At 43.2% G+C, this 24,737-nt stretch overlaps 1 protein-coding gene across 2 annotated transcripts in view; it reads right to left on the bottom strand.

Annotated features, from left to right (window-relative positions):
- Nucleotides 1-11,927, bottom strand: part of LOC139566183 (SH3 domain-binding protein 4-A-like) — a 38,240-nt gene extending 26,313 nt beyond the window's left edge. The window contains exon 1 of one of the 2 annotated variants that reach the window (XM_071387189.1): nt 11,810-11,927. The gene's annotated coding sequence lies outside the window, so the exon portion shown is untranslated. The remainder of the gene's footprint in view (nt 1-11,809) is intronic. The other variant, XM_071387190.1, reaches the window with a different exon arrangement.
- Nucleotides 11,928-24,737: the final 12,810 nt, after the last annotated feature.

Raw genomic sequence — 24,737 nt, 5'->3', positions numbered from 1 at the left:
AGTTTTGTATGTCTAGGGTGGCCTGATATGGTTCCCAATCAGAGACAGCTGTTTATCGTTGTCTCTGATTGGGGATCATATTTAGGTAGCCATTTTCCTCATTTGTGTTGTGGGATCTTGTCTATGTTTAGTTGCCTGTCTGCACTATTTGTATAGCTTCACGTTTCGTTAGTTGATTTTGTTGTTTTTGTTCAGTGTTCATTCATTAAAGAGAATGTACGCATACCACGCTGCACCTTGGTCTCTCTCATACGACGATCATGACAGAAGATCCCGCCAAAAATGGACCAAGCTGTGTGTACAGGAGGAGTGGACTTGGGAGGAGATCCTGGATGGAAAAGGACCCTGGACGCAGGCCGGGGAGTATCGCCGTTCTAAGGAGGAGATAGAGGCAGCGAAAGCGGAACGGCGACGATACGAGGAGATAGCTCAACGGAGCAAGCACTAGAGGCAACCCCAATAAACTTTTTTTTTGGGGGGGGAACATGGAGCAGTCGGCGGAGCCGAGGAGTGAATCAGAGCCAGTCAGGGATTCGAATGAGGAGCTCGACGCAAGATTCCGGAGAGAGGTGCTGTCATTGAGAGCGCTGCAGAGCGGGCGTGCTGAGGTGCGTGTCATCAGCCCGGTGCCACCTGTACCGGTCCCACGCATCAGGTCTCCAGTGCGCCTTCACAGCCCAGTGCGTCCTGTGCTAGCTTCCCGCACTTGCCGGGCTGGAGTGAGCATCCAGTCAGGAAGGGTTGTGCCAGCTCTGCGCTCTAGACCTCCAGTACGCCTCCACAGTCCAGTACGTCCTGTGCCTTCTCTTCGCACTCGCCCTGAGGTGCGTGTCATCAGCCCGGTGCCACCTGTACCGGTCCCACGCATCAGGTCTCCAGTGCGCCTCCACAGTCCAGTACGTCCTGTGCCTCCTCCCCGCACTCGCCCTGAGGTGCGTGTCATCAGCCCGGTGCCACCTGTACCGGTCCCACGCATCAGGTCTCCAGTGCGCCTCCACAGTCCAGTACGTCCTGTGCCTCCTCTCCGCACTCGCCCTGAGGTGCGTGTCATCAGCCCGGTGCCACCTGTACCGGTCCCACGCATCAGATCTCCAGTGCGCATCCACAGTCCGGAACCTCCAGCGACGGTCCCCAGTCCGGAGCCTCCAGCGACGGTCCCCAGTCCGGAGCCTCCAGCGAAGGTCCCCAGTCCGGAGCCACCAGCGACGGTCCCCAGTCCGGGTTCTCCAGCGACGTTCTCCAGTCCGGGGCCACCAGCGACGAGCTGCAGTCCAGAGCCTCCAGCGGTGGTTCCCAGTTCTGAACCTCCGGCGATGATCCACGGTCCGGTTCCACAGAAGCGGAGGGATCAGTGTAGGGAGCGGGGACTACGCCCCGAACCGGAGCCACCACCGAGGGTAGATGCCCACCCGGACCCTCCCCTATAGGTTCAGGTTTGCGCCCGGGAGTCCGCACCTTTGGGGGGGGGGGGGTACTGTCACGCCCTGACCTTAGATATCTCTGTTTTTCTATATATTTTGGTTAGGTCAGGGTGTGACTAGGGTGGGTACTCTAGTTTTTGTATGTCTAGGGGTTTTTGTATGTCTATGTTGGCCTGATATGGATCCCAATCAGAGACAGCTGTTTATCGTTGTCTCTGATTGGGGATCATATTTAGGTAGCCATTTTCCTCATTTGTGTTGTGGGATCTTGTCTATGTTTAGTTGCCTGTCTGCACTATTTGTATAGCTTCACATTTTGTTAGTTGATTTTGTTGTTTTTGTTCAGTGTTCATTCATTAAAGAGAATGTACGCATACCACTCTGCACCTTGGTCTCTCTCATACGACGATCGTGACAGTCAGCCATTATCAGCAGCGCCCCTGAAGAAATTAGGATTAAGTGCATTGCTCAAGGGCACATCAACAGATTTTTCACCTTGGGCATTCAAACTAGCTACCTTTCAGTTACCAGCCAAACGCTCTAACCGCTAGGCTACCTGCAACCTTTAATGGGGAGGCTGGATTGAGGCTTTTGAGGACTATGACACCGTTTGCTCTTCACAGCTCTGAGATGGCAGGAGAAAAAGTGAAGAGGAGAAGAGGAAGATCATTTGAATGTTAAAATCACCTTTATTAGGAGGTCAAACTCCCTACTATATTTATTTTTACGCGCTAGGATAATTTGTCATACCATTTCCCTGAGAGTATTAAACGAGACCTGACCAAGGCCCCTTTCACCCTCTCATATAGGAATAACCCCAGTTTATGTATTTTCTCTTGCAAAACTCTGTCCAGACCAGGGTCATTCTGAGTGAGCAGTTTTAGCGCAATAGAGTTAATATCCTGCTCAAGTGCTCTCAGTTCCTGTTTACATACACACGTAAGGGTAAATCAACGAGGGGCTATGCGCTATATGGAAATTAAGAACCGACGTGGAAGGTATTTTCCACGATGTGCAAGGGAGTTGCATTATTTTCCAAGGAATGCTAAAAATGTGTTAATTTGCGGGTACAAATGTATTCAACATCCACTGAAATAGCTTGCAAGTTTACTAGATAGCTACAGTATTTGTTTTGGTAACGAAACAAATAGACTTGCTAGTTTTGCTAACCAAACTACCTTGCTAATATGGAAATCGATTTCAACAATGCCAATGATGTTTTCCAATCTACTTTTGCTTTCAAAAGCAGCGCAAACATAGAACATTTAACAATTAACTATAGCCATTGAATTCTCCCGTTATGATATACAGTGTGTTACAGGGAAATAATCCACTCTCTAGAATGCCCTTGCCTTCAAGCCAATCAGAAACAAGTATTCAACACTGCCATAGTATAAAGAGATGTATACAGTGCATTCGGAAGTATTCAGACCCCTTGACTTTTCCCCCCAAAAAAATTGTTACAGCCTTATTCTAAAATTAATCTCATTAAAAAAATTCTCATCAATCTACACAAAATAAATATAAAATAATATAATGACGAAGTGAAAACTGCTTTTTAGACATTTTAGCAAATGTATTAAAAACAAAAAAGTATTCAGACCCTGTTCTATGAGACTCGAAATTCAGGTGCATCCTGTTTCCATTGATCGTCCTTGAGATGTTTCTACAACTTGATTGGAGTCCACCTGTGGTAAATTCAATTGATTGGACATGATTTGGAAAGTCCACACCTGTCTATAAAAGGTCCCACAGTTGACAGTGCATGTCAGAGCAAAAACCAAGCCAAGAGGTTGAAGGAATCGTCCGTAGAGCACATATCTGAGCACATTTTTTTTATTTATTTATTTAACCTTTATTTAACCAGGTAGGCAAATTGAGAACACGTTCTCATTTACAATTGCGACCTGGCCAAGATAAAGCAAAGCAGTTCGACACATACAACAACACATAGTTACACATGGAGTAAAACAAACATATAGTCAATAATACAGTGAAAAAAAATAAGTCTATATACAATGTGAGCAAGTGAGGTGAGATAAGGGAGGTGAAGGCAAACAAATATATGTATAAATAAATAAAAATATAAAAGGCCATGGAGGCGAAGTGAGTACAACACAGCAAGTAAAATAAAAACTAAAAAAACACTGGAATGGTTGGTTTGCAGTGGAAGAAAGTGCAAAGTAGAGACAGAAATAATGGGGTGCAAAGGAGCAAAATAAATAAATAAATAAATACAGTAGGTAAAGAGGTAGTTGTTTGGGCTAAATTGTAGATGGGTTATGTACAGGTGCAGTAATCTATGAGCTGCTCTGACAGCTGGTGCTTAAAGCTAGTGAGGGAGATAGGTGTTTCCAGTTTCAGAGATTTTTGTAGTTCGTTCCAGTCATTGGCAGCAGAGAACTGGAAGGAGAGGCGTCCAAAGGAAGAATTGGTTTTGGGGGTGACTAGAGAGATATACCTGCTGGAGCGCGTGCTCCAGGTAGGTGCTGCTATGGTGACCAGCGAGCTGAGATAAGGGGGGACTTTACCTAGCAGGGTCTTGTAGATGACCTGGAACCAGTGGGTTTGGCGACGAGTATGAAGCGAGGGCCAGCCAACGAGAGTGTACAGGTCGCAGTGGTGGGTAGTATATGGGGCTTTGGTGACAAAACGGATGGCACTGTGATAGACTGCATCCAATTTATTGAGTAGGGTTTTGGAGGCTATTTTGTAAATGACTTTATAGATGACATCACCGAAGTCGAGGATTGGTAGGATGGTCAGTTTTACAAGGGTATGTTTGGCAGCATGAGTAAAGGATGCTTTGTTGCGGAATAGGAAGCCAATTCTAGATTTGACTTTGGATTGGAGATGTTTGATGTGAGTCTGGAAGGAGAGTTTACAGTCTAACCAGACACCTAGGTATTTGTAGTTGTCCACATATTCTAAGTCAGAGCCGTCCAAAGTAGTGATGTTGGACAGGCGGGCAGGAGCAGGCAGCGATCGGTTGAAGAGCATGCATTTGGTTTTACTTGTATTTAAGAGCAGTTGGAGGCCACGGAAGGAGAGTTGTATGGCATTGAAGCTCGCCTGGAGGGTTGTTAACACAGTGTCAAAAGAAGGGCCAGAAGTATACAGAATAGTGTCGTCTGCGTAGAGGTGGATCAGAGAATCACCAGCAGCAAGAGCGACATCATTGATGTAAACAGAGAAGAGAGTCGGTCCAAGAATTGAACCCTGTGGCACCCCCATAGAGACTGCCAGAGGCCCGGACAACAGACCCTCCGATTTGACACACTGAACTCGATCAGAGAAGTAGTTGGTGAACCAGGCGAGGCAATCATTAGAGAAACCAAGGCTGTCGAGTCTGCCAATGAGGATGTGGTGATTGACAGAGTCAAAGGCCTTGGCCAGGTCAATGAATACGGCTGCACAGTATTGTTTCCTATCGATGGCGGTTACGATATCGTTTATGACCTTGAGCGTGGCTGAGGTGCACCCATGACCAGCTCTGAAACCAGATTGCATAGCGGAGAAGGTGTGGTGGGATTCGAAATGGTCGGTAATCTGTTTGTTGACTTGGCTTTCGAAGACCTTAGAAAGGCAGGGTAGGATAGATATAGGTCTGTAGCAGTTAGGGTCAAGGGTGTCCCCCCCTTTGAAGAGGGGGATAACCGCAGCTGCTTTCCAATCTTTGGGGATCTCAGACGACACGAAAGAGAGGTTGAAGAGGCTAGTAATAGGGGTGGCAACAATTTCAGCAGATAGTTTTAGAAAGAAAGGGTCCAGATTATCTAGCCCGGCTGATTTGTAAGGGTCCAGATTTTGCAGCTCATTTAGAACATCAGCTGACTGTATTTGGGAGAAAGAGAAATGGGGAAGGCTTGGGCGAGTAGCAGAGGGGAGGGCAGTGCTGTTGTCCGGGGTAGGGGTAGCCAGGTGGAAAGCATGGCCAGCCGTAGAAAAATGCTTATTGAAATTCTCAATTATAGTGGATTTGTCGGTGGTGACAGTGTTTCCTATCTTCAGAGCGGTTGGAAGCTGGGAGGAGGTGTTCTTATTCTCCATGGACTTTACGGTGTCCCAGAACTTTTTTGAATTTGTGTTGCAGGAAGCAAATTTCTGCTTGAAAAAGCTAGCCTTGGCTGTTCTAACTGCCTGTGTATATTGGTTTCTGGCTTCCCTGAAAAGTTGCATATCACGGGGGCTGTTCGATGCTAATGCAGAACGCCATAGGATGTTTTTCTGTTGGTTAAGGGCAGTCAGGTCAGGAGAGAACCAAGGGCTATATCTGTTCCTGGTTCTAAATTTCTTGAATGGGGCATGCTTATTCAAGATGGTGAGGAAGGCATTTTTAAAAAATGACCAGGCATCCTCTACTGACGGGATGAGATCAATATCCTTCCAGGATACCCCGGCCAGGTCGATTAGAAAGGCCTGCTCGCTGAAGTGTTTCAGGGAGCGTTTGACAGTGATGAGTGGAGGTCGTTTGACCGCTGACCCATTACGGATGCAGGCAATGAGGCAGTGATCGCTGAGATCTTGGTTGAAAACAGCAGAGGTGTATTTGGAGGGCAAGTTTGTTAGGATGATATCTATGAGGGTACCCGTGTTTACGGAATTGGGGTGGTACCTGGTAGGTTCATTGATAATTTGTGTGAGATTGAGGGCATCAAGCTTAGATTGTAGGGTGGCTGGGGTGTTGAGCATGTTCAAATTTAGGTCGCCTAGCAGCACGAGCTCTGAAGATAGATGGGGGGCAATCAGTTCACATATAGTGTCCAGAGCACAGCTGGGGGCAGAGGGTGGTCTATAGCAGGCGGCAACGGTGAGAGACTTGTTTTTAGAGAGGTGGATTTTTAAAAGTAGAAGTTCAAATTGTTTGGGAACAGACCTGGATAGTATAACAGAACTCTGCAGGCAGTCTTTGCAGTAGATTGCAACACCGCCCCCTTTGGCCGTTCTATCTTGTCTGAAAATCTTGTAATTGGGGATGAAAATGTCTGAATTTTTGGTGGTCTTTCTAAGCCAGGATTCAGACACGGCTAAAACATCCGGGTTGGCAGAGTGTGCTAAAGCAGTGAACAAAACAAACTTAGGGAGGAGGCTTCTAATGTTAACATGCATGAAGCCAAGGCTATTACGGTTACAGAAGTCATCAAAAGAGAGCGCCTGGGGAATAGGAGTGGAGCCAGGTACTGCAGGGCCTGGATTCACCTCTACATCACCAGAGGAACAGAGGAGGAGTAGGATAAGGGTACGGCTAAAAGCTATGAGAATTGGTCGCCTAGAGCTACTAGAGCAGAGAGTAAAAGGAGGTTTCTGGGGGCGATAAAATAGTTTAAAGGAATAATGTACAGACAAAGGTATGGTAGGATGTGAATACAGTGGAGGTAAACCTAGGTATTGAGTGATGATGAGAGAGATATTGTCTCTAGAAACATCATTGAAACCAGGTGATGTCATCGCATATGTGGGTGGTGGAACTGAGAGGTTGGATATGGTATAGAGAGCAGGGCTAGAATCTCTACAGTGAAATAAGCCAATAAACACTAACCAGAACAGCAATGGACAAGGCATATTTACATTAAGGAGAGGCATGCTAATCGAGTGATCAATAAGGGTCCAGTGAGTAGAGGTTGGTTGGGGTCGTGGCGATCCAGACAGCTGGCCGGGTATATGGCTATCGGTAGCAGCATAGGATGGAGGTCTGTTTGTAGATACCTCGTGCATTTCCGTCGGTAGGTTAGTGGGGTTCCGTGTAGTGGGGTTCCGTGTGGTAGAGGGGATCAATCCAAATTGGCAAAATAGATATAGTGACCCAAGGAAAAAATAAAATAAATAAATAATAATAATAATAATAGTTGTCCGATATACTTGTTCAAATAGCAGCCGATAAGACAGCTAACGATTAGCGGGCCTCAGATGAGCGTTCAGGTAACGTCGGGACGGAGGTGCCAGTTCGATAAATCCCTCGGGCAGATAACGTCGGCAGTCAGTCGCGGCAGTCAGTCGTGAAGGCCCGGTGGGGTTCCGTATCTGCAGCAGCAACAAAAGAAACGGGTCCGGATGGTGATGGAACTCCTCAGCTGGCTAGCTCCAGAATGATTTGAGTTTGCTCCGGGGTCGACGTAAGCCAATAGTCACACGGTTTGCAGCTAGCTAGCTGCGAAATCAAGGTGCAAGTGTCCAGAGCCTGCGGCTGGAATCCGGGGAAACTGAGAGAAAAAGAGTCCCGGAATGCTCCGGTCCGAGTCGCGTTGCACAAAAGTGCCGGTAGATTATCGAGCTAAAGGAATAGCTGATGACCACTAAACGTGGGCAGCTGAAACACCAACGCTAGCCAGCAAACCGGCTAATTTCGGGGCAGCTACAGATTAGCTTCTGGCTAGCTATCGGAGTAGCTTCTGGTTAGCTTTCAGGCTAGCTTCTGAATTAGCCCCTGGCTAGCTTCCACGATGGATTTTCAGATTGAGGTAAATAATACTTTTTGTAATTGGTGAAGCGGGTTGCAGGAAAGCTTTTGCAGGAAAGCTTTTGTAGTTGAGTTCTTGGATAATAAAATAAATAAAAGATATGCGAAGAAAGGTGTAAATATATATATATACAGGACACGACAATACGGAACAGAAAAAGACGTCTGAACTGCTAAGCCACCTTGGAACAAACTTGTCTGGGGAATATCTGGGGAAGGGTACCAAAACATTTCTGCAGCAATGAAGGCCCCCAAGAACACAGTGGCCTCCATGATTCTTAAATGGAAGACATTTGGAACCAGCAAGACTCTTCCTAGAGTTGGCCGCACAGCCAAACTGAGAAATCTGGGGAGAAGGGCCTTGTTGATCAGGTAGGTGACCAAGAACCCGATGGTCAGTCTGACAGAGCTCCAGAGTTCCTCTGTGGAGATGGAAGAACCTTCCATTAGGACAACCAACTCTACAGCACTCCACCAATCAGGCCATTATGGTAGAGTGGCCAGACGGAAGCCACTCCTTAGTAAAAGGCATGACAGCCCGACTGGGAGACCAGTCAGGATCTAGGGAAAGATGAACAGAGCAAAGTACAGAGAGATCCTTGATGAAAACCTGCTCCAGAGCGCTTAGGACATCAGACTGGGGTGAAAGTTCACCTTCCAACAGGACAACGACCCTAAGCACGTGCCAAGACAACACAAGAGTGGCTTCGGTACAAGTCTCTGAATGTCCTTGAGTGGCCCAGCCAGAGCCAGGACTTGAACGCAATCGAACATCTCTGGACAGACATGAAAATAACTGTGCAGTGACACTCCACATCCAACTTAAGTAAATGGTCTGAATGGTCTGAATACTTATGTAAATGTGATATGTGCAAGTGGTCTGTGGTCACCACCTGCAGAACCATTCCTTTATTGGGGGTGTCTTGCTAATTGCCTATAATTTCCACCTTTTGTCTATTCCATTTGCACAACAGCATGTGAAATTTATTGTCAATCAGTGTTGCTTCCTAAGTGGACAGTTTGATTTCACAGAAGTGTGATTGACTTGGAGTTACATTGTGTTGAATAAGTGTTCCCTTTATTTTTTTGAGCAGTGTATATATATATAAAACAGAAAAATCATGTTTTTGACTACTACTATATATATATACAGTATATATACTGTATGTCCACACTATGAGGTTAGTGTGGAATTTGTGAAAATTATGACAATGCCCTTTTAGTGTAAGAGTTTCTATCTGACCATTTTAATTGAAACAATTACAGTAAGGTACTTAATTGTTACCCGGAAATTATTTGATATTGAGAAAAAAAAACGGCTGCATCTGACCTTTAATGTCTCAAAGTGACAAAATGCTGATCTGTAAAACCCATAGGAGTAATGGCACACTGCATAATTCTACCACTGTAGTGGTCAGATACATACAGCATGGTTAGCCTTGCTACACTGACCTTACCATCACCGTCCTTAACCCATGTGTACTGCCTAACTTTTGTGTGTTTGACCCTCAACACATCAGACAGCTTAAACTCAGTTAGTAGACTGTTAGGTGACTGACTGTAGGTTATGGCTCCTCCTCACCAGTGCGAACAAACAGTGAAATACACAGTACAGTTCCAGTCCCCTCCCAAAAGTATACACCTCTCCTATCCTGGTCACACTGTCGTAAAGTTTCCTTTATTTGATCAAAGACAGCAATGTGCCCTGTACCAGTAGAAAAACGATATTAAGCTTTTTCTGTCTTACTTCTGAAACCAAAGCCCTCTTTTTCCTATGTCTCCCCCCATTAATTAAGAAGAGGAAGAGAAGAAGAGAAGAAAACAGGAAGGAAGAGATGCAGTAAAGGAGAGAAGAAGAGCGGAGGACGAGACGAGACGAGAGCAAGACAAGAGGAGATGCTTCTCTGATGGGAAACAGACCAACTACAGGCAGGTCTCCGGTCTACTACAGTAGAGCACCTCTCAGCCCACATTCCTGCTGTAACGTAGAATCCCCCAACCCTCTGGTTTAAATCATCTCAGCCAGGAAATGAAATGGTGTCTGTCTGATGTCACACAGCAAGACGGCAGAGCTAAGCTGCATTCAACTGCCTTTAATAAAGTCACGAGAGTCATGAAAGGTGTAGTTACTATGTTATTATGATCATTTCTTTTTGCACCCATCACGGGTTTAACAACATAGATTCTGGATCGCTTTGAAACCATGGGGTGCAAGGTATTTCATTGAATGAATAATAACTATGCTTGGGAAGGACCGGCCTATGACATAGTCTGATACATTCATTTGAGTCAAAGGCCCACAATGTTGAGTGACAACAGTAAAGGGTAGGCGTGAGGGGCATGTCAAATGTGAGTGAGAGCTGCATGTTCTCCAACACGTCCTGAGCCTTTGGTTTGTGTCCCAAATGACACCCTATTCCCTATAAAGTGCAGAGTCAAAAGTAGTGCACTATATTGGGAATATGGTGCCATTTGGGACGCACCCTGGTGGATAAGGTCATCTGATAAGCCTAAAATCCCCTCACTACCCAGGCAGGCCGCTACCCACGTCCCCGTCTCAGTCCCAAGCCCTGATCCACTTCTAATGCAGTCTGGGAGAAAGGCAATAAGGGCCTCCCAATACTAACAACAATGCTGTTCTGTTGCCACACACACACACACACACACACACACACAAACACACACACACACACACACACACTATGAATATGTAATTACCAAAATAATACTGAGGACAAATGGCCTGGCTTCAAAACCATTTTGGGGGAAAAAACGGTATCAAATTTGAAAGACTCCAATAGCGTAACCCTTTTCCTCAGTCGAATGACTAGTGTTATTCATATTTTTCAGAATTCCATAATTAATAAACAGACTTTTTTTAAACACCCGGAAATCTGTCAAACCATTTTGTTATATTTCCGTCTTCTGTGATGTATATAAAGTGCAATATTGGGATGCAAACTATAACCATGTGTGTGAGGTGTGTACTTTTGTTTCAAAGTAGATTTGTTTAATACTACCAAGAATCACTCTGTGTGACCCTGATTTAGCCCACTGCAGTAAAAGGTTAATGAATGTTACAACATGGTAAATCGCATCATTCATTACTTTCTATTTCTCCTTGAATTGAATGTGTGATATTTAGGAGCATATCCCTTCATTATGACAACAGACATGATATATGATTTGCTAATAAAGAATGGAGGAAGAGGAGAATAGGTAACAAGAGAAAGAAGAGTATGATGATGATGATGGTTTCTATAGTTCTATATTTTTATACTATGTTATAGTATAAAGGTGATGTTGATTTTCTTATTTCATTTATTTAACTAGGCAAGTCAGTTAATAATAAATTATTATTTACAGTGACAGCCTACCCCGGCCCAACCTTAACCTGGAGGACACTGACCCAATTGTGCAAAAACCTATGGGAGTTAGCCAGTTGTGATACAGCCTGGAATCGAACCAGGGTCTGTAGCGACGCCTCTAGCACTGAGATGCAGTTCCTTAGACCGCTGCGCCACTCGGCATGATGCTTCTGGTGAAAATGTATTATTTGGTAACACTCCAAACATTACAGGAAACCCCATATTGTTTCATAGCAACAGCTCTTGTGGTAGTGGGCTACACATGGTCAACGGTGTGGTATGAAGTGTCAGTTACCGCTGTTTGCCACATTCAACAAAGAGAGTTTCAGAAAAGACTATTCAGGGCTATGGTAAAGACTTTTAAATTAATTGCGCATTATTACAACCATTTATACATTATGTAACGGATACGACAAGTAAGGCATGACTTCAGAAAGTATTGGAAACCCAATAACGATGACTTGTGTGCTTCATCATTTAATCGGTTATCATAAATAGGCCTACTGTATCTTGACATCTCTCTCGTTTAACGAAATGTAAAATAGTTTAGAAGCTTGACATACCTCACCAGGGTTTGTGAACACCTAATCAAAATGTTGACCGGATTCCAAAACGTATCGGAAACTTCGGGAAAGGGCTTCGGACGTTGCTCTTTTCCAGCTCCCTTAGATGAGTGCTCGTTCTGTAAAAAGCGCTCTGCTCTAAGAGATTGGTGACGTCATCGACGGGGAGGAGACTGGAAACGGAGGCTAAACGAATGAATCAACATTTAATTGTACAGGCTCTGAGTCTGTAATGATGATGATTAGAGCTATAAATAAGTTACAACGTTATGCTCAATGTCATCATTGATCCTAATATCGTTAATGCTGTGTAACTATTTTTGTGTATCAACTTTATAATAACGCATTGTTCCTATGAGGCGAGAAGAGAGAGGTAGAGAGAGATAGAAAGACTAATATAATTTTCTCTTTGGAATCTTGTGTGGTTTTGGTGGTTGATAATCCCTATTGATTTCAATTCATTATAGGGTAGTGAAAGTAGCGCTCACAAGCAAAAAGCTGTCCCCTTAAAATTGCCTGCTACATCACATACAGTGCCTTCAGAAAGTACTCACACCCCTTGGCTTATTCAACATGTTGTTGTGTTGCAGCCTGAATTTAAAATGGATTAAATCACAATACCAAATAATGTCAAAAATAAAACTTATTTCCGTAAGTATTCACACCCATGATTCAAATACATGTAGGAAGAACCTTTGGCAGCGATTATAACTGTGAGTCTTTCTGGGTGAGTCTCTAAGAGCTTTGTACACCTGGATTATACAATATTTATCACATTATTATTTCAGAAATTCTTCAAGCTCTGTCAAGTTGATTGTTGATCACTGCTAGACAGCCATTTTCAAGTCTTGGCATAGATTTTCAAGCCAATTTAAGTCAAAACCGTAACAGGAACATTCAATGCTGTCTTGGTAAGCAATTCCAGTTTATATTTGGCCTTGTGTTTTAGGTTATTGTCCTGCTGAAAGGGGAATTTGTCTCCCAGTGTCTGTTGGAAAGCAGACTAAATAAGGTTTTCCTCTAGTATTTTGCCTGTGCTTAGCTCTATTCCATTTATTTTTATTCCATTTTTATTCCTAGTCCTTGCCGATGACAAGCATAAACATAACATGATGCAGCCACCACCATGCTTGAAAATATAAAGAGTGGTACTCAGTGATGTGTTGTGTGTGATTTGCCCCAAACTTAACGCTTTGTATTCAGGACAAAAAGTGCATTTCTTTGACACATATTTTGCAGTATTACCCTTGTTGAAAACAGGATGCACGTTTTGGATTTTTCCTTCTTTTCACTCTGTAATTTTGATTAGTATTGTGGAGTAACTACAATGTTGTTGATCCATCCTCAGTTTTCTCCTATCACAGCCATTAAACTGTGTAACAGTTTTAAAGTCACCATTGGCCTCATGGTGAAATCCCTGAGTAGTTTCCTTCCTCTCCGGCAACTGAGTTACTAAGGACACCTGTATCTTTGTAGTGACCGGGTGTATTTATACACCATGCAGTGTGTAATTAATAACTTCAGCTTGCTCAAAGGGATATTCAATGTCTTTGTTCTTCTTTTTTTCACGCATCTACCAATAGGTGCCCTTCTTTTTGAGGCATTGGAAAACCTTTCTGGTGTTTGTGGTTGAATCTGTGTTTGAAATTCACTGCTCAACTGAGGAACCTTACATATAATTGTATGAGTGGGGTACAGAGATGAGGTAGTGATTCAAAAATCATATTAAACACTATTATTATTGCACACAGTGAGTCTATGCAACTTATTATGTGACTTGTTGAGCACATTTTTACTCCTGAACTTATTTAGGCTTGCCATAACAAAGTGGTTGAATCCTTATTGACTCAAGACATTTCAGCTTTTCAATTTCAATACATTTGTTTTAAAAAACTTTGACATTAGGGAGTATTTTGTGTAGGCCAGTGACACAAAATCTCAGTTTAATCAATTTTAAATTCAGGCTGTAACACAACAAAATGTAGAAAAAGTCAAGGGGTGTGAAAACTTTCTGAAGGCACTCTATGTGCAGAAATGTCCAGCATGTTATTGCTTTCTCTCTCGCTCTGCTGTGGGTGCATCATGTGCATCTTGCTAACTGTCATTCATATGGCGAGGAGCTGAAGCTCATTGGTTAAACTCGAATTGCTACGGGCTGGCCAGCTTGGGGTTAAAATGTAGTGAAAATGGCGCAGCACAGCTTCCAGAAAATCATTGCTTTCAAACTAGGGATTTTGTGGCAAATTGAGGTAAAACAGTACTTCTGTTCATAGATTAGGGATGTATGAACCACACATTGAAACATCCAGCCCAAAGCGGGAGGTTTAAGAAATACTTGGTGTACTACTCACCAAAGTCCTAGAGCATGTCTTTTAGTACAGCCTACCATAACTGTCTGAGGTTAAGGCCTTCCTCCAGCTAACAGAAGTTATGCCCAAGTCACCTAACTTCAGCTCCCTGGAATGTGGAATGTGAGCAGCACTGACTCAGACTCTACTTGGTTGTACATTCACTACCATATCTGGCACTTTGTTAGAGGGTGTCAAGTTTTTGGTTGTTGTCTTCTGGAAAGAGTTGTAGACAACGTTGGGTAGGTTACTCACTGGGAAACAAATACACAATAGCAGACAACAGAACTTAGATTTCAGGATACATTAAGCCAAACAACTTTATAGAAAGCAGAGGAGAGCAATGTATTTATTATTTGGATCCCCTTAGCTGTTACAGTCGCAACAGCTACAAACGACGGGCTTCCTTCCTCGCAGGCTGGAGTTGAAAAATTGCCGATCAAGAAAGAAAGCATCTGTCAAGTCAGTGGACTGTGGGGAGCATAACTTAGATATGGAAGGTACAGTAACGTGTACTTTTCTCAGAGACAGAGGATAAAAAAGAAAAGAAAAAATTTATCGTAACTGCTCTCTCCTACCGTTTCATCTCCCTGTCAGAAGGCTATCGACTGTATGATGGATCTCCATGCAGAACTCCATAGCAACAGTAGACTCCAAACCGTATTGTCTCCAAGTGATAGATCCAATGTAATACTCCGATATTGAGGCTGTACTTTACTTTTTGCTGTCACCTTGATTCTGAGAGCCAAGCACTATGACATATGACCCCTGGTTAAAAGGTCTAAAGCTTTAACAAGAGCAAGGGACTGTGTTTCATTTGAAAACAGCATAACATTTTTGTAAAAGCAGAATATTTCAGTCATTCCATTGGAAGAGATGGCTGTTCCGAAGAGAGCCAAGAACTTGAGAGGAACCAACATCTTCCTCAACAAGGATTTCTCTGAAGCTGTGTGCCAGAGGCAGAAACAACAGCTATGAAAGATGCCAGAGAACACAGGGACATTGCTTACGTCTGCTATGACAAGCTCATTGTCCACCCTCCTTCCTAAAAGCCTGGGATGAGTGAGAGAGGCAAGCTTCCTGGTCAGTAGCTTCAACCCAACATCACACACACACACACCAACTGACAAGTATCTGATTGACTAACTCTATTAGCCAAAAAATGTCTTCATTTTTATTTCATTGATTTGTTGTCCAATAATCTACCCAGGAAAGGGCTAAGAATAACCCATATTAATAGATGTAGCCTTAGTAATAAAGTTAATGAAATCAATAACTTGCTAACGTGGGATATGGGGGAGGTGTTGCTGTATATATGTTCAGAGCCATATTCCTGTAAAGCTTAGAGAGGATATCATGTCAAATGTTTTTGAAGGGTTGTGGTTTCAAGTTCACCTGCCTCATCTAAAGCCTATTTTTGGGGTGCTGCTATAGGCCACCAAGTGCTAACAGTCAGTATTTGGATAATACGGTATATGTGCAATGCTGGATAATGTGTGATGATGTTAACAGAGAGGTCTATTTTCTGGGTGACCTAAACATTGACTGGTTAGCAACTAGCTGTCCTCTCAAGAGGAAGCTTCTAACTGTGACTAATGACTGTAATTCGAACCAGGTTATCCCTCAACCAACTAGAGTGCATACCAGTAGTGTATTGATCATCTCTTCACTAATGCTGAAGAGCTTTACTCCAGAGCAATATCAGGTCCCACTGGCTGTAGTGACCATAACATTGTGGCAATAATAAGGAAAGTCATAGTGCCAAGGTTGGGCATAAAGTCATTTTTGTTTGGGATAGGGGGCAGTATTTTGACGTCCGGATGAAAAGCGTTCCCAAAGTAAACTGCCTGTTACTCAGGCCCAGAAGCTAGGATATGCATATAATTGGTAGATTTGGATAGAAAACACTCCAAAGTTTCTAACACTGTTAAAATGATGTCTGTGAATATAACACAACTGATATGGCAGGCGAAACCCAGAGGAAAAATCATCCCCCCCAAAAGAAATTCAGCTTACCACTATTTTCAATGGCTATCACTTTTATTATAAGGCGAAGTCCTCCCAGATTGCAATTCCTAGGGCTTCCACTAAATGTCAACAGTCTTTAGAAAGCGTTTCAGGCTGGTTTTTGGAAAAATGACGCAGAAATTGTAGTTTTTCTAGGTGGCTCCCATTTTGGCTGTAGTGTTTCCAAGCGCATGGAAGAGAGCGCAATAACGATTCTCCGACTTAAATTTTATAATTTATTTGCATATTATAAATGTTGTTTGACTTGTTTTGAAAGGTTTATTAGTAACGTTTGGGATTTATTTTGTATGCATTTTGATGGAGGGAAACTGGGTAGATTATTGACTGAAGCGCCCCAGCTAAACTGAGATTTTATGGATATAAAGAAGGACATTATCGAACAAAAGGACAATTTGTGATGTAACTGGGACCTTTTGGAGTGCCAACAGAAGAAGATCATCAAAGGTAAGGCTTTTATTCTATCGCTATTTCTGACTTTCGTGTCGCACCTGCCTGGTTGAAATATGTTTTCAATGGTTTTGTATGCGGGGCGCTGTCCTCAGATAATCGCATGGTTTGCTTTCACCGTAAAGCCTTTTTGAAATCTGCGGCTGGATTAACAAGAAGGGAAGCTGTATTTTGATGTATTACACTTGTGATTTTATGAAAGTTAAATATTTATAATACTGTAGTTTGAATTTCGCGCTCTGCAATTTCACCGGATGTTGTCGAGGTGTCCCGCTAGCGTCACGCCTTTCCCAAAGTTAACACCCAGAGTTGTCTGTATTGTAGAACTGCCGGTCATTATGTGTCTACCTGTCCTTTAAATAGACCAGGCTCATCAGTAGGTACGAATACTCTGGTGGGCCATATGGAGAGTTTTTCTTCTCCCCTTACACGCACCCCTCTCCATGCCATCCTGCTGTGGGGCGACCAGTCTAAATCTCTCCGGGTTCTCTGGAGTCGACGAGAGTTTCATGGACGCCACCCTGATGTCTGAGCTGGGCATCCCCACTCAGCCCCTCTCCAGTCCCCTGGACGGGCTCTCTGTAGGCAGGGTTACCCACAATACTACTCCTATCCACCTGCGTGTGTCCGGTAACCACAGTGAGTCTATACAGTTTATGCACATCAAGTCTCCTCGGGTTCCCGTGGTATTGGGGTTTTCTTGGCTCCAGTGCCACAATCCCCTTATCAACTGGACTGCTGGTACTATTGTGGGCTGGAGCCTGTTCTGCCAGGCCCATTGCCTGAAGTCGGCACAGCCTGCCCCGGGATGTCTTCCTGTGGGCTCGGAAGAAGCCTCGGACCTCTCCGCTGCCCGCTCCCAGGACCTGGAAAGCCCTTCTTTTTAATTTTTAAATTTGATTTGACCTTTATTTATACAGGTTTTTTCTCATTGAGAAACAAAATCTCTTTTCCAAGAGAGACCTGGTCCAATAGCAGCAGAGGGAACAACGTTTCAGACAAAACAACTTACCTAAACTAACACAACATTAAACAAAACTATAAACACACATACAGCACAACAAAAACATTTTACATTAAAAACACAAACGTCTTGACTAAAAACAGCTGGCCTAAAAACAATTACACTCTTCTATGATATATACATTGATCAAGTGTTTAAACTCCACCAACGAAACTACTTCTTACATCAACTGATGTCACAAAGTGCTGTACAGAAACCCAGCCTAAAACCCCAAACAGCAAGCAATGCAGGTGTAGAAGCACGGTGGCTAGGAAAAACTCCCTAGAAAGGCCGGAACCTAGGAAGAAACCTATGAGGGTGGCCAGTCCTCTTCTGGCTGTGCCGGGTGGAGATTATAACGGAACATGACCAAGATGTTCAAATGTTCATAGATGACCAGCAGGGTCAGATAATAATAATCACAGTGGTTGTAGAGGGTGCAACAGGTCAGCACCTCAGGAGTAAATGTCAGTTGGCTTTTCATAGCCAATCATTCAGAGTATCTCTATCGCATCTGCTGTCTCTAGAGAGTTGAAAACAGCACGCCCAGTGAACAGGTCAGGGTTCCATAGCCGCAGGCAGAAGAGTTGAAACTGGAGCAGCAGCACGGCCACAGCAAGGAGTCATCGGGCCAGGTAGTCCTGAGGGCTCCTAGGGCTCTGAGAGAAAGAAAGAGAGAGAGAGAGAGAGAGAGAGAGAGAGAGAGAGAGAGAGAGAGAGAGAGAGAGAGAGAGAGAGAGAGAGAGAGAGAGAGAGAGAGAGAGAGAGAGAGGGAGAGGGAGAGGGAGAGGGAGAGGGAGAGAGAGAGAGAAAGAGAGAGAAAAAGAGAGAGAGAATTAGAGAGAGCATACTTAAATTCACACAGGACACCGGATAAGACTGGAGAAATACTCCAGATTTAACAGACTGACCCTAGCCCCACGACACATAAACTATTGCCGTAGAAATACTGGAGGCTGAGACAGGAGGGGGCAGGAGACACTGTGGCCCCGTCCGACGATACCCCCGGACAGCGCCAAACAGGCAGGATATAACCCCACCCACTTTGCCAAAGCACAGCCCCCACACCACTAGAGGGGTATCTAAATAAATGGATAATAAGTGTCCCGTTCTCCCTCCCTGGTGGGCGAAGGCGCCAGGCTCCCCAGCATTATGCACTCCTTCCACCATCAGTACGCACACCTGCCTTTCCTCGTCACGCGCATCAGCGTTTTATTGGACCCACCTGGACTCAATCGCCTGTTTATTACCTCCCCATCTCTGTTCCCCGCTGCTGCATTAATTGGCATTTGTCCTTGTATACCCGTATGCTGACGCTGCTTCCGTCTTGTTCTCTGTCTATTCCTCATTAAATGTCAACTCCCCGCACCTGCTTCTCTACTCCGGCGTCGGTTCTTACAGGATGCAGCAGCCATCATATGAAACATCGGGGAGCGCTGGCGTTCCGTTTGGTGGTGACGCCAGCTCGTCCCCAAGCCAGCTCGTCCCCTTATGCCGTAGTTTGTACATCTCAATTGTCAGTAGAAACCACATTTGTTTAAAAGCAAGTTCGCCATATCAGCTATGTTTTTTCAAAAGGCAGTAAATGAGGCTGAATGAACTGTTTCGCTGCCAGACAATGCTCCGCTGAAAGCCAGGTGTAGCAGTGGTAAGGTGTTGGGACTGATGTTGGGGCCTTAACAGTTTGTGAGCACAGTATAGTGTAATTAATGTATTGTTTAGTGTTTTGTTGAGTAGTGGCTTTGCTGGCATGCATCCCACATGTATTCCCCCCCCCCCCCCCCCCACACACACCAAGATAGCTAGTCAACTTTTGATGATCATATCAACATGCTGTAGGTTTGAAAGCAAAACAGCAATAGCACTTGTACTATTTAATAAAAATGCCTGTTCATTGGATTCTACTGTTACTGGACTAGATGAACACCAATCTATCATATGTGTTTACTGTAACACACACTGAGTGGGATGGCAGCTCTCTGGGCTGGCTGTGGAGTGAGCCAAGAGAAAAGCTCCTTTGAAGTCCAATCCATGCTCTTCTGGTTCCCATGGTACTAGATAGAACAAATGGCCCACAAAATAGATACCCAAGCACTAATTGACCAACACCATGGAAGTGTTGGTCTGCTCAACCAATCTACCCTGGCACTGTATCCTTTTTGTACAAGTGCAATTGCTGTTATGCTATCAAACATACAGCATGTGGATATGTTAACCAAACAATGACTAGCATCATTTGATGTAACAACTGCCATGAGTTGAGTACATGTATTTACAGTGTATACTGCCCAGATAGACTACACTGCTTCCCACATCTGTCTGTCTCCTACATAACCATGAGAACATGTCGTTGAGGGGGAATCATAAATGCAAAATTAAAAAAATCCCCATCAAAATCCTTCAATTTAAGCTTGCGATATCTGGTGTTTTGCATCTCAGTACACGTGGTGTGCGTTTGTGAGGCCGGTTGAAAGTACTGCAGAATTCTCTAAAACAACGTTAGAGTCGGCTTATGGTAGTGAAATTAACATTCAGTTCTCTGGCAACAGCAGACATCTGTTGCATTGTGTTGCGCGAAAAAACGACACATTTTAGAGCGGCCTTTTATTGTCCCCAGGACAACCCCTAGCACAAGGTGCACCTGTGTAATGATCATGTTCTTTAATCAGCTTCTTGTTATGCCACACCTGTCAGGCTGATGGATTATCTTGGCAAAGGAGAAATGCTCACTAACAGAGATGTTAACAAATTTGAGAGAAATAAGCTTTTTGAGCATATGGACAATTTCTGGGATGTTTTATTTCAGCTCATGGAACATGGAAACAACACGTTACATGTTGTATTTATATTTTTGTTCGGTATAATATGACCACTCTGTGGAAAGATGAGACTCTCACGAAAACGATGGTCCATTTTGCTCTACGACACCTACAAGCCCCATGGGACTCGTCTGAAGGTAACCCATACAAATGATTGGACGTTTTGAGGAAGTTTTGTGCCAACAAAAATAAGGAGTTAAAAATGTTTTTTAAAAAACAGAAATATTTCCTGAGCTTTCTTATATCTTCTAGATATAGGACAGACGCATCAAATCCTTATTCGTTATGATACAAATTTTTACTTTCTCTTTTGCCATTTATGAATGTGTTATTCAATATGTTTCTATGGGCTATAGTAAAGACCAAATTCAATATTTTATCAAATAATTATTTTATATTTTTTGGTGATAGCTAAAGGGGTACCAATATTGTAAATCAAATAGCTAAATGATCTAATGTATGGCCATCTTAAAAAAAAAGAATCCATATGTTAGCTCAGTAGAACAAACCCCCCCCCCCCCCCCCACACACACACACAAAGTAAAAATAACTGTGTGTAAAATCGCTAGATCCGTTCAGACATAAGTCCAGCTCAGGAGGTGACAACACATTCACGTTAATGTAACCTAATGCACATTTACTGTAAAAATACATCCCCCTCTTACTGCACACGTTGACATTCTGCAGAGACTCTGTGCATTCAATGGTGGAGGTCATTTGACATTCATTACAACACAGTAATACCTGGGAGAACTAATAATGGGCAGCAAACAGACGCTTCCTGTGCGTTCAGTTTTAATTGACGACACCGCTGTTAGCGCTCTGTCTCAGGTGAGATCAGTCAAAGACATGGAATAGCTGTCTGAGCCTCACACTAGGGAAAGGGGGTACCTAGTCAGTTGTACAACTGAATGCATTCAACCAAAATGTGTCTTTCGCATTTAACCCCTCTGAATCAGAGATATGCGCGGGGCTGCCTTAAACGGCGTCCACGTCATCGACACACCAACAGCATAACAAACGAGATAACATCTTGGAATATACTAATATATTGGAGAAATCAAACACCACACCATCGAGTGGGGTCATCAAATAAACACGGAGCAGTGAGCATATCGTTACTAAATGAGCAGTTTGACAGAGTGCTGAGAGAATATCATTGCATGAATCCAAAATGGCATCCTATTCCCTATGTAGTACACTACTTTTGACCAAGGCTCATAGTGTGTGTGCGTGTGTGTGTGTGTGTGTGTGTGTGTGTGTGTGTGTGTGTGTGTGTGTGTGTGTGTGTGTGTGTGTGTGTGTGTGTGTGTGTGTGTGTGTGTGTGTGTGTGTGTGTGTGTGTGTGTGTGTGTGTGTGTGTGTGTGTGTGTGTGTGTGTGTGTGTGTGTGTGTGTGTGTGTATGCGCACAGTACACCTACCCATCCCCAGAGGATATTTACATCGTATGTGTCTGGGGCTTTGGCTCTGGCCGATGCCCTTTAAGAATGATCTTCCCTAGTTAATGAAGTTGGCAGGATACAGAGGTGTAGGTTTTATAATCAAGGCAAATGTTTTCAATTTGCTCTCCGGTCTGAATTAATCTAGATGGACAGAATTTATCCCATTGCTAGACTCTGCAGTGAATCAATAAATCAATAAAATGTATTTATGAAGCCCTTTTTGCATTAGGAGTTGTTACAAAGGGTTTATATAGAAACCCAGCCTAAAACCCCAAAGAGGAAGTAATCCAGATGTAGAAGCATGGTGACTAGGAAAAACTCCCTAGAACGGCACAAACCTAGGTAGAAACCTAGAGAGGAACCAGGCTCTGAGGGGTGGCAAGTCTCTTTTGGCTGTGCCAGGTGGAGATTGTAAGAGTACATGGCCATTTATGACAGATCATTCTTCAAGATGTTTTAGCATTCATAGACAAACAGCAGGGTCAAAATATAATCACAGTGGTTATAGAGGGTGCAACAGGTCAACCCCTTTAGGAGTAAATGTGAGAGAGAGAGAGAGAGAGAGAGGAATTGATTTATTCTCAGCTCAGAGTCACGTCGTCAACTCTTTCACCTACCCGTCCAACAGTCCTGTCAGGTCATTGGATAGAGTGCATATGATATGATCAGAGGATTGTTCGGGATTGGGTGGATTGTTCTCTGAGCTCAGCTGAAATCATCTAGAAAAACACAAACTCAACCTCCTACCAATAACATTTTCCAGAGCGTAGTTTGTTTTATGCTTAATTAATGAGTTAGGGAGAGAAGAGGTATGGGAGGGGTGAAGCAGAACGTTTTTGGACACATAAATGAACAGACGTTTGAACAAATCACGTGAAAAATATCACTTGTAAAAAATATATAAAAAACAATTCACATGAGTCAGACATGTGGTTTTCAGACATGTGTGAAGTCTCATATGGATTTGTCACATGACTCAGACATGTGGTTTCCTAACATTTCACTGCTTTTGTAACCGGTGGGATTAGAACCCAGGTCTCCATCTCAGACTGTTCAATTAAAAAAAGGTCTGTCAAACATTTAACATTTTATTGAGTTAATTGCAGGATTTGCTGTGATTGATCACGATTAATCGCAAATTCAGAATTTGTCAAATTGAACTGTCATTTAAAAAATGTTTTAATATAAAAAGGATAGAAAGAAAATTGATGTCTTGATTTTGTCCAAAGTAATGGTTAGCAAGAGTAAATTGATAAACGCACACTTTTTTTAACCTCAATGTCAATTTGTATTTTGGATGATTTCAGACCATGAAATTAATCCCGCAAAAAATAAATGTGCACAAAAATTACAAGAAGTTAACTGATTAACTCTTACAGCCCTATTTCAAAATCATGTTTTTGTAGAAATGTATCTGTTTGCATTCATTCCAGTGGCAAACACATTCACACATTTTTAAAAACAAAAAAATCCCTTTTAGGGATTTTTTAGTTTATTAAATGTAACAAAAACCAATGGACAGCTACCAATAACTGAAGCTAAAAATAGCTAAGGCTAGCTAAGGGAAGCTAAAAAATGGAAGGCTAGCTATCGTCTATCACTAAGCAATCTAGTGGTTAGAAATTATGTGACCATTACATACACATTTCATAAAAAGTTACCTTCTAAAACCATCAGGGATCAAGGTAAGACTCAAGTGCAGACTGGGTGAAGTAACAATGTTTATTGTAACAACAGGGGCAGGCAAACGACAGGTCAAGGCAGGCAGGGGTCGATAATCCAGAGTAGGAGCAAGGGTACAGGATGGCAGGCAGGCTCAGTGTCAGGGACAAGCAGTGGTCAGGCAGGCGGGCTCGGAGTCAGGACAGGCAAGGGTCAAAACCAGAAGGGTGAGAAAAGAGAAACTGGAAAAGGAAGGCGCTGAGACACAAAACGCTGGTAGGCTTGAACAAACAAGATGAACTGGCACAGACAGACAGAAAACACAGGTATAAATACCCAGAGGATAAGTGGGGAAGATGGGCAAAACCTGGAAGTGGTGGGGACAAGCACAAAGATAGTTGAAACAGATCAGGGTGTGACAAAAATACATATCATTACATTGGTCCATATTTATACATTTACATACACTCATATAAAAGTGAGCTAGCTAGCTTCTTGGCTACACTCAAGTAGCTTGTTTTTCAATCGGTCAAAACAACAAAATTATACATCAAGATGACCAGAAAAGTGAACACAGTATATTTAAACATGCTATCTCTTGATTTGAAAACGTACAAATGAGTACAAACCGGAACACAGGATACAAAATAAGGGGAAATAGAGAGCAAGCTTCTGTGTTTTTTTCACTGGGCTTCTTCCAACGGTGACAGACCATTGACAAAGAACAGGCACAGGCGCCTGCAGCAAAGGAGCTCCGAATGCCTTTCCTAGTGGTAACGCTATGTAAACATGTATATACAGTGCATTTTGTTATGTTGCAGCCTTATTCTAAAATGGATTCTACACACAATACCCCATAATGACAAAGCCAAAACAGATTTTTTATAATTTGGGCAAATTTATTAAAAATACAAAACAGAAATACCTTATTTACATAAGTATTCAGACCCTTTGATATGAGACTCGAAATTGAGCTCAGGTCATCCTGTTTCTATTGATCACCATTGAGATGTTTCTACAACATGATTGGAGTCCACCTGTGCTAAATTCAATTGATTGGACATGATTTGGAAAGCTACACACACCTGTCTATATAAGGTCCCACAGTTGACAGCATGTCAGAGCAAAAACCAAGCCATGAGGTCTAAGGAATTGTCTGGAGAGCTCAGAGACAGAAT

Source organism: Salvelinus alpinus, chromosome 38 (assembly GCF_045679555.1).
Source record: "Salvelinus alpinus chromosome 38, SLU_Salpinus.1, whole genome shotgun sequence".
Taxonomy (NCBI): Eukaryota; Metazoa; Chordata; class Actinopteri; order Salmoniformes; family Salmonidae; genus Salvelinus; species Salvelinus alpinus.
This window is presented reverse-complemented; position numbering and strand designations above follow the sequence as displayed.